Source organism: Eretmochelys imbricata, chromosome 26 (genome assembly GCF_965152235.1).
Source record: "Eretmochelys imbricata isolate rEreImb1 chromosome 26, rEreImb1.hap1, whole genome shotgun sequence".
NCBI classification, from domain to species: Eukaryota; Metazoa; Chordata; order Testudines; family Cheloniidae; genus Eretmochelys; species Eretmochelys imbricata.
Window position 1 is genome coordinate 15,968,591 of NC_135597.1, and position 8,132 is coordinate 15,976,722.

Sequence of the window (8,132 nt, forward strand, 5' to 3'; positions counted from 1 at the left end):
TTTCTTCTTCAAGGCTTTATCCATGTGGATCAAATGGGATCTACACATAGTAGGGCTCAAAGAAGAACCACAGTGACTGTGATATAAGTAACTGTTCTTTTTATCATCCAAACATTCGGGACATTTGAATGGAGTCATCATTAAGCACTGACAGGGAGCTCATTTCTGGACAAGACCAAATGGAGACAGCTACCTGTCCAGACAAGAAAGATACAAAGATGGCAGAGTGCCCTGAGAAGGTGGGCTTCTTGTAGGCGTGATGGGAAGAGCTTGGTTCTTCCCAGTCTGTAGCTGTAGGGCCTTCAATCACTCATCATGCCCAAACATATTAAGGACAGGCAATTTAACCTTAACCAAAAGGCTCAAATTGGTGGTGTTTCCTTGTTGGACTCATGAAACCAAATTACCCCAATTAATTGGGTGCCACTCCCTGACTTCATTGGCGCTCCACCCACATCACCCAAGTGGGATTTGACTCTTGACTGCTACAGTGGCTAATTGATGTGCTCATCTAATGGTGCACTCAGCAACACTGTTCCCATCAAAGGCAATGGGTCACCTTCATTCCTATCCCTTCCCTGGGGGAAGGCTGTTTACAGCCTCTGTGCACAACATCTGCTCATGGATGCAATGCCAGATCCTAATCACAACTGCACCAGTGTAAATCCAGAGTGGCACCAATGAAGCCCGTGGAATTACTCCAGCCTCACCTTAAACTGAACTAAGAATCTGGCCCATAAACTCATCTCCAAAGGCAGCCCAGCAACAACAGGGCAGACCTGAACCTCCAGTTTCTGAATGAGTAGGAACCGGTAATTACCTATCACATCCTATCAGCTCAGTGAGTGGGTCAGGTACTCTGGCCATTGCTGCTTCTGGAAGAGGAAAAACATTAGATTCAGCTTCAGGTATAATATTCATCTGAACAAGTGCCATCTAGCCCTCCTCATGCTATTTGGGAGCCAGCCCTGCAGGAAAGCCTCCTCTAGTTGATTGGCTTCTGATTCATAGAAAATCAGGGTTGGGAGGGACCTCAGGAGATCATCTAGTCCAACCCCATCCTCAAAGCAAGAGCTATCCTCAATTTCTGCCCCAGATCCCTAAATGTCCCCCTCAAGGACTGAACTCACAAACCTGGGTTTAGCAGGCCAATGCTCAAACCACTGAGCTATCCCTCCCGCTGGGAGCTACCAGCCAGGCAACACTAAGTAACATTGCTATAACTAGAAATCAGGCTGTTCTCTGTTTTAACTTTTCTGTGAGAAACTGCCTCAAAAGACTGCACCACACAGACAACCAAGGGAGAAGAAAGGAAGAGGCCGCTGTCTGATGCACAGACGCCCCAGCTGAAGGGCACCACGGCAGAGAAAAGCGATGACAATACCTGTGTCTGCACAACTTCTTCGTGCAATTCAGGGTGTCTTCTGCTCCCTGTAGTTCTGAATGATTTCTTTGGAGTACGTCATCCAGCTTTATAGTGTCTCTAAAACTGGGAAATTCCCAGGGCTCAGTCTCTGATGCATTCTCTCAGATTGCATAATCCAGATGGGGATGGATCTCCCAGTCTATTCCACCAGGGTGAACCCAGGGCCACCCTTAGGATTTATGGGGCCCTATGCAGTGTTATTAAACTGGTGCCCCTATGCGTGACGGCAGCCCGGGTTCACATGTTTATTGTAGATAAGGGTGGTCTTTTGAAGGATTTATTTTAAAAACTGTATGTCTGAAGATCCTAGCATTTAAGGCTAAAGATGAATACTCAGATTGTGCATCTAAAAATCTATGCAAGGATTTTTTACAGTTGTGATTTTATAATCTTCAGCAACACACTAATGAAATATTTTTAAAGCAAATTTTAAACTAAGGTCCTGTAGACTAACATGTTCTGAGTAAAAACAGATTCAAAATTTTTATGAAAGTTAATGTTTAAAATCAAATTTACACAAGTTAAGAGGGAAGGTACTGTACATCTGGGGTTGGGCTTGGGTTATGGGGGAACTGCAAGTATTGGTTACAAGGTTTACGAGGTACATACATATCACATAACCAGCATAGATCCAGATTGGGGTGTGGGAGTTTTTAAAGCGTCAGTGGATAGGTGGGCTCAGCTACGCCACCCATGGAATGTATTAAGTGTCCAAGTCAGTACTGGTTTAGAGAATAAGTACACGGGTGGGGTGCGTCCCTCCCTTCATCAGGGAAGGAAGTGGGTTATTTCCCTGGTTGGTGTTCTCTGTTACTCGACCTGATACTGACAGTGTCCTGTGATGTGTTCTGTGTAATGCACAACTGTTTTTGTCAGTAAATTCAGAAACTGAGAGTATATACCTGGGGGTTGGCAAATGCCTGTTAAATGGCTTCATTACCACTTGAATGGCTCTTTAGCAACTTCAATATTGTGCTAATAGGTCTGGCAGGCTTTTCACTTTTAAGTACTACATCCCCTCCAGAGGCAGACTCACCAGGCTGCAGCAGTCAGCTGTGGTGGGAGCCTGCAGGAAGGGTCAGAACAGGGATAGGAAGAGGCGGAAGGGTGGACACTAAGACCCAGAAGTGCTCCAAATTTTCTGGTGCCCTATGCAGCCACATAAGATTGGAAGAGGCCCTGGAGGTTTTTCGACTTCCTCTGTAGCATGGGGCACAGGTCACTTGCAGGAGGATTCTCTGCTCCTTGAAGTCTTTAAACCATGATTTGAGGACTTCAATAGCTCAGACATAGGTGAGAGGTTTTTCGCAGGAGTGGGTGGGTGAAATTCTGTGGCCTGCAATGTGCAGGAGGTCAGACTAGATGATCATAATGGTTCCTTCTGACCTTAGTATCTATGAATCTATGATTCAGAGGAAAGGCCACAAGGGGGCGCTGAAATGGTCTGGGCCAATGGTGGGCAACCTGCAGACCGCAGGCCCCATGCGGCCCACCAGGGTAATCCGCTGGCGGGCCGCGAGACTGTTTACATTGACCGTCCGCAGGCATGGCCGCCCGCAGCTCCCAGTGGCCGCAGTTTGCTGTTCCCAGCCAATGGGATCTGCAGGAAGTGGTGCGGGGCCGCAGGGATCTGACAGGTGTTCATCCAACCTGTTCTTAAAAGCCTCCAATGATGGGGATTCCACAACCTCCCTTGGAAGCCTGGTCCAGAGCTTAGCTATCTATATAGTTAGAAAGCTTCTCTTAATATTTAACCTAAATCTTCCTCACTGCAGATTAAGCCCGTTACATCTTGTCCTGCCTTCAGTGCACATGGAGAACAATTGATCGCTGCCTTCTCTATAACAGCCCTGAACATGTCTGAAGATTTTTATCAGGTCCCACCTCAATCTTCTTTTCTCAAGGCTAAACAGGCCCAGTGTTTTTAACCTTTCCTCACAGGTCAGGCTTTCTAAACCTTTGATCATTTCTGTTGCTCTCCTCTGGACCCTCTCCAATTTATTCTCATCTTTCCTAAAGCACCCAAAACCGGACATAGTACTCATGCGAAGGCTTCACCAATGCCAAATAAAGGGGGGCATTTACCTCCTGTTTCTTACATACGACTCTCCTATTCATACACCCCAGAATCGTAGTAGCTTTTTTCACAATTGCATCACAGTGTTGACTCATATTCAATTTGTGATCCACTACAAGCCCCAGAGCCTTTGCAGCAGTAGCCAGTTATTCGCCTTGCTGTTGTGCTTTTGATTTCTTTCCTAAAAGTAGTACTTTGCACTTGTCATTATTGAATTTCATCTTGCTGAATTCAGACCAATGCTCCAATTTGACAAAGTCACTTTGAATTTTAAACCTGTCCTCCAAAGTGCTTGCAACCCCTCCCAGCTTGGTGTCATCTGCACATACTCTCCACTCCGTTGTCCAAGTCATTAGTGACAATATTGAATTGTACCAGATGCAGGACTGACCCCTGCAGGGACCAACTAGAGATGGCCTCCCAGTTTGACAGTGAACCTTTGATAACTACTCTTCAAGTGCAGTCGTTCAAACAGTTCTGCACCCACCTTATAGTGATTTCATCTATACCCCATTTCCCTAGTTTGCTTATGAGAATGTCTTGTGGGACTGTGACAAAAGCCTTATAAAAATCAAAATATATCACATTGATTGCTTCCCCTCAGCCACTAGGCCAGTAACGCTGTCAAAGAAAGACATGATTTGTTCCTGCTGACTATTCCTTATAGCCCTGTTATCCTCTAGGTACTTACAAATTGACTGTTAAATGATTTGTTTCAGTATCTTTCCAGGCATTGAAGTTGGGCTGACCAGTCTATAATTTTCCAGGTCCTCTTTGTTCCTCTTTTTAAAGAGCAGTCCTGTGTTTCCCCTCTGAGGCCAAACAAACGAACTCCCCACAGGGTGATGAAGAGTCAGTAAACCAGCCTCATTTCTCAGTGAGTCAGGTTCACGTCTTTATTTTTGTGGCGTCATGAAGCTAAGTCACGAAGCTACTACATGGAACCTTCTAAGAAAAAGTGAGGCCAGGTCAGACTAGCTGTAATGGCTCTTTCTGGCGTTTGAATCTATGCAACAAAAATATGGTCGAGATCACAATTTTGAAGATAAAAAGTAAAAAGGCAGGCAGAAATAAAATCCATTCAGTCCTTCTTTATCCTTCATCACACAGTAAGGAAACAGCATGGGCTGTTTATTTCCTCACTGCAGCTCAGCCTCCAGGCAGATTCCACAGTGTTTCCCTTTGCCAAGTACATTTGCATATTTCATCATAGGAGGAACAATATGCAAAAACAGGAAGGTGAAGCAAACCCGGATGCTTCAACATGTCACAGACTGTGTCTGCATCAACTCTCATTGGGCTTCCCTGATTTCCCTGTGGCAGGCATAGTAAAGAGTCGTGGGGGCCAGAATTTCCCCAGGGTGTAGCATGTTTCTGCAGAACCCATGATTTTGCTCAATGAAAATATTTATAGCTATGGTGAGGGCATACGCCTCTAATGTCTAATTACCAATTTGCACGATTTTGATTAAGGGTGTGGTTTAAAACAGTGCAAGTTTGCATATGAGTAGGAGTGGCTTATTTCCATTCAGCTTAATCTGAAAAGAACCCCCCCACTCCCCAAATTATTTAAATCAGATCCGCTTTCTTGTGTAATAAATTATAAATAATAGTAATAATAATAATACCACGCTCTTTTGTTGCACTTTTCAGCCATAGATCTCAAAGCATTTTGCAAAAGTGGGTCAGTAGAACTATCCCCTTTATATAGATGGAGAAAATGAGGCAGGGAGCGGGAAAGTAACTTGCCCACGGCCACCCAGCAGGGCAGTGGCAGAGTTGGAAATAGAACCCAGGTCTCCTGCGTCCCAGCCCAGTGTAGTTAAACCTAAGGTAAGGCCTGAGATAAACTTGGGAAACATCTGCATGTAGACACAGCAAACTGCTCCTTTAAACCACCAGAGCAACGGGGAACGAAGAGGGATGGACACTTTGAACTGGGCTGTGCTTGGGAGAAAGTTTGAACAATGGGACATGTGGATCCCCTGAGAGCTGAAGGGATCACTTGGGGCATATGGCCTCATGCATGATGGTTCAGTGCCTCCTCCTTGGCTTTGAGACACTGCCGCTCTGCTCTGCCCAGAATCCTCATCCCAGCCCTGTTACACTGCAGGGTGGGGGGAAGTTTAGTCTGGCCTCGACACATTTATCTAGGACAAGGGGAGGTTGTTCCAGAGAGGTGATCAGCTGGCTAGTTTTACTGCACAAAAGGAAAGATCAGAGCGTACTGATCAGCAGTCAAAGCAAGGGCGCGTGTGCGTAACGAGAGACGTACAGCGCGCTGTCTTTGGGAATGGCTGGTTAGCATTTCAGGGCACTGATTAAAAATTCCAATAGTGTAGTGCCAGTTACTGGGCATGAAGCTTTTTTTAAGCCCAAATTTTGCTTTTCATTTGTGCTTTAGCAAGAGAGTCTATTGCAGGGGTGGCCAAAGCACGGCTTGCGAGCCACATGCGGCTCCTTTACAGGTAAAGCGTGGCTTGCAGAACCTCCCCCCATCCTCCGCCTACCAGAATTGGGAGGTGTGTGCTCAGGGCTTCTGCCCTCCAGCGGCGTGGTGGGGCTAGGGACTTCAGCCCTGTGGGGGGCACCTGCTGGGATTTGGGGCTTCAGCCCCACTCTTGCTGAAGTCCCAAGCCCCAGCAGGTGCCTGCTGCAGGGTTTCAGCCCCAAGCCCCACCACCCCACTGCAGGGCAGAAGGCCCGAGTCCTGGCAGACTCACCCAGCTCTCGAACTTCTGCAGATTATCGTATGTGGCTTGGAGCATCAGTAAATTTGTCCACCCCGGTCTATTGAAATGCCAGCCTGAATGACAAGCTATGCTCAGTCCAATATTTGCATTTGGTTTACAAGCAATCAGCCCTACATCTACCCTCCTTGCAAGCCCGGATGGTCTCCTACACTTTTCATAGGCACAACTCCACAAACACTCCTGTAGGTCTGTACAATCCCATGCAGTGAACCCCTGCAGAGCCCTGCTATCGACTGGTGCTGCCCAGCGCCGAGTGCTTTAGGAAAATCTTTCCCGAAGCTCGATCTGCAGCCAACACCAGATCTCTTGTGCCGCAGTCGGAAAAAACCTGTCTGATCCCACAATGCTTTGCATGTTCTCCCACAATGCACTGGGCTGGCAGTGGCTGGAGGGAGAGCGGGAATGTGGGACAGGCTGGTGCTTAGCCGCAATGTTTGACTGCCCTCCAAGTTCAGGCCTTGGGCAGAGAAGCTGGATGATTTAGTTGGGGATTGGTCCTGCTGTGAGCAGGGGGTTGGACTAGATGACCTCCTGAGGTTACAAAGGTGAGTAACAAAGGCTGAGGTAACAAAGGTGATGTTGTGGTGGGCGTCTGCTATAGACCTGAGGTTACAAAGGTGAGTTACAAAGGCTGAGGTTACAAAGGTGAGTTACAAAGGCTGAGGTAACAAATTTCAGAGTAACAGCCGTGTTAGTCTGTATTCGCAAAAAGAAAAGGAGTACTTGTGGCACCTTAGAGACTAACCAATTTATTTAAGCATGAGCTTTCGTGAGCTACAGCCCACTTCATCGGATGCATACCGTGGAAACTGCAGCAGACTTTATATATACACAGAGAATATGAAACAATACCTCCTCCCACCCCACTGTCCTGCTGGTAATAGCTTATCTAAAGTGATCATCAGGTTAGGCCATTTCCAGCACAAATCCAGGTTTTCTCACCCTCCACCCCCCCACACAAATTCACTCTCCTGCAGGTGTGCTAGAAATGGCCTAACCTGATGATCACTTTAGATAAGCTATTACCAGCAGGACAGTGGGGTGGGAGGAGGTATTGTTTCATGGTCTCTGTGTGTATATAAAGTCTGCTGCAGTTTCCACGGTATGCATCTGATGAAGTGAGCTGTAGCTCACGAAAGCTCATGCTCAAATAAATTGGTTAGTCTCTACGGTGCCACAAATCCTCCTTTTCTTTTTGAGGTAACAAAGGTGATGTTGTGGTGGGCGTCTGCTATAGACCACCAGACCAGGAGGAGAAGGTAGACGAGGCTTTCTTCAGACAATTGACTGAAGTTTCCACAACACAGGCCCTGGTTCTCCTGGGGGACTTCCATCACTTTCATCTCCTGGGGGACTGACATCTGCTGGGATTGCAATCCAGCAGTGCACAGACAATCCAGGACGTTTTTGGAGAGTGTTAGGGACAACTTCTGGGTGCAACCACTGGAGGAACCAACCAGGGGGGCCGTTCTCCTCTTGACCTGTTGCTTACAAACAGGGAACAATTAGTAGGGGAAGTAGAAGTGGGTGGCAACCTGGGCAGCAGTGACCATGAGATGATTGAGTTCAGGATCCTGACAAAAGGAAGAAAAGAGCAGTAGAATATGGACCCTGGACTTCAGAAAAGCAGACTTTGACTCCCTCAGGGAACTGATGGGCAGGGAACATAGGGCCCTCTGCTGAAGCCGTGAAACTGACAAGAAAGCCCTGCTCCTGGCTACCCAGTTGGCTGCTGCTGGGTCTCCGCTTGTAGCTGGGCTGCTCCCCATGCTCCCAACTTGGGCTGCTGCCCAAGCTCCCCACTCCCTACTGGGGGCTGTGCTGCCCCCCGGGGTCCTGGCTCCCCATTCCTTATTGGAAGCATGGCAGCCAACCA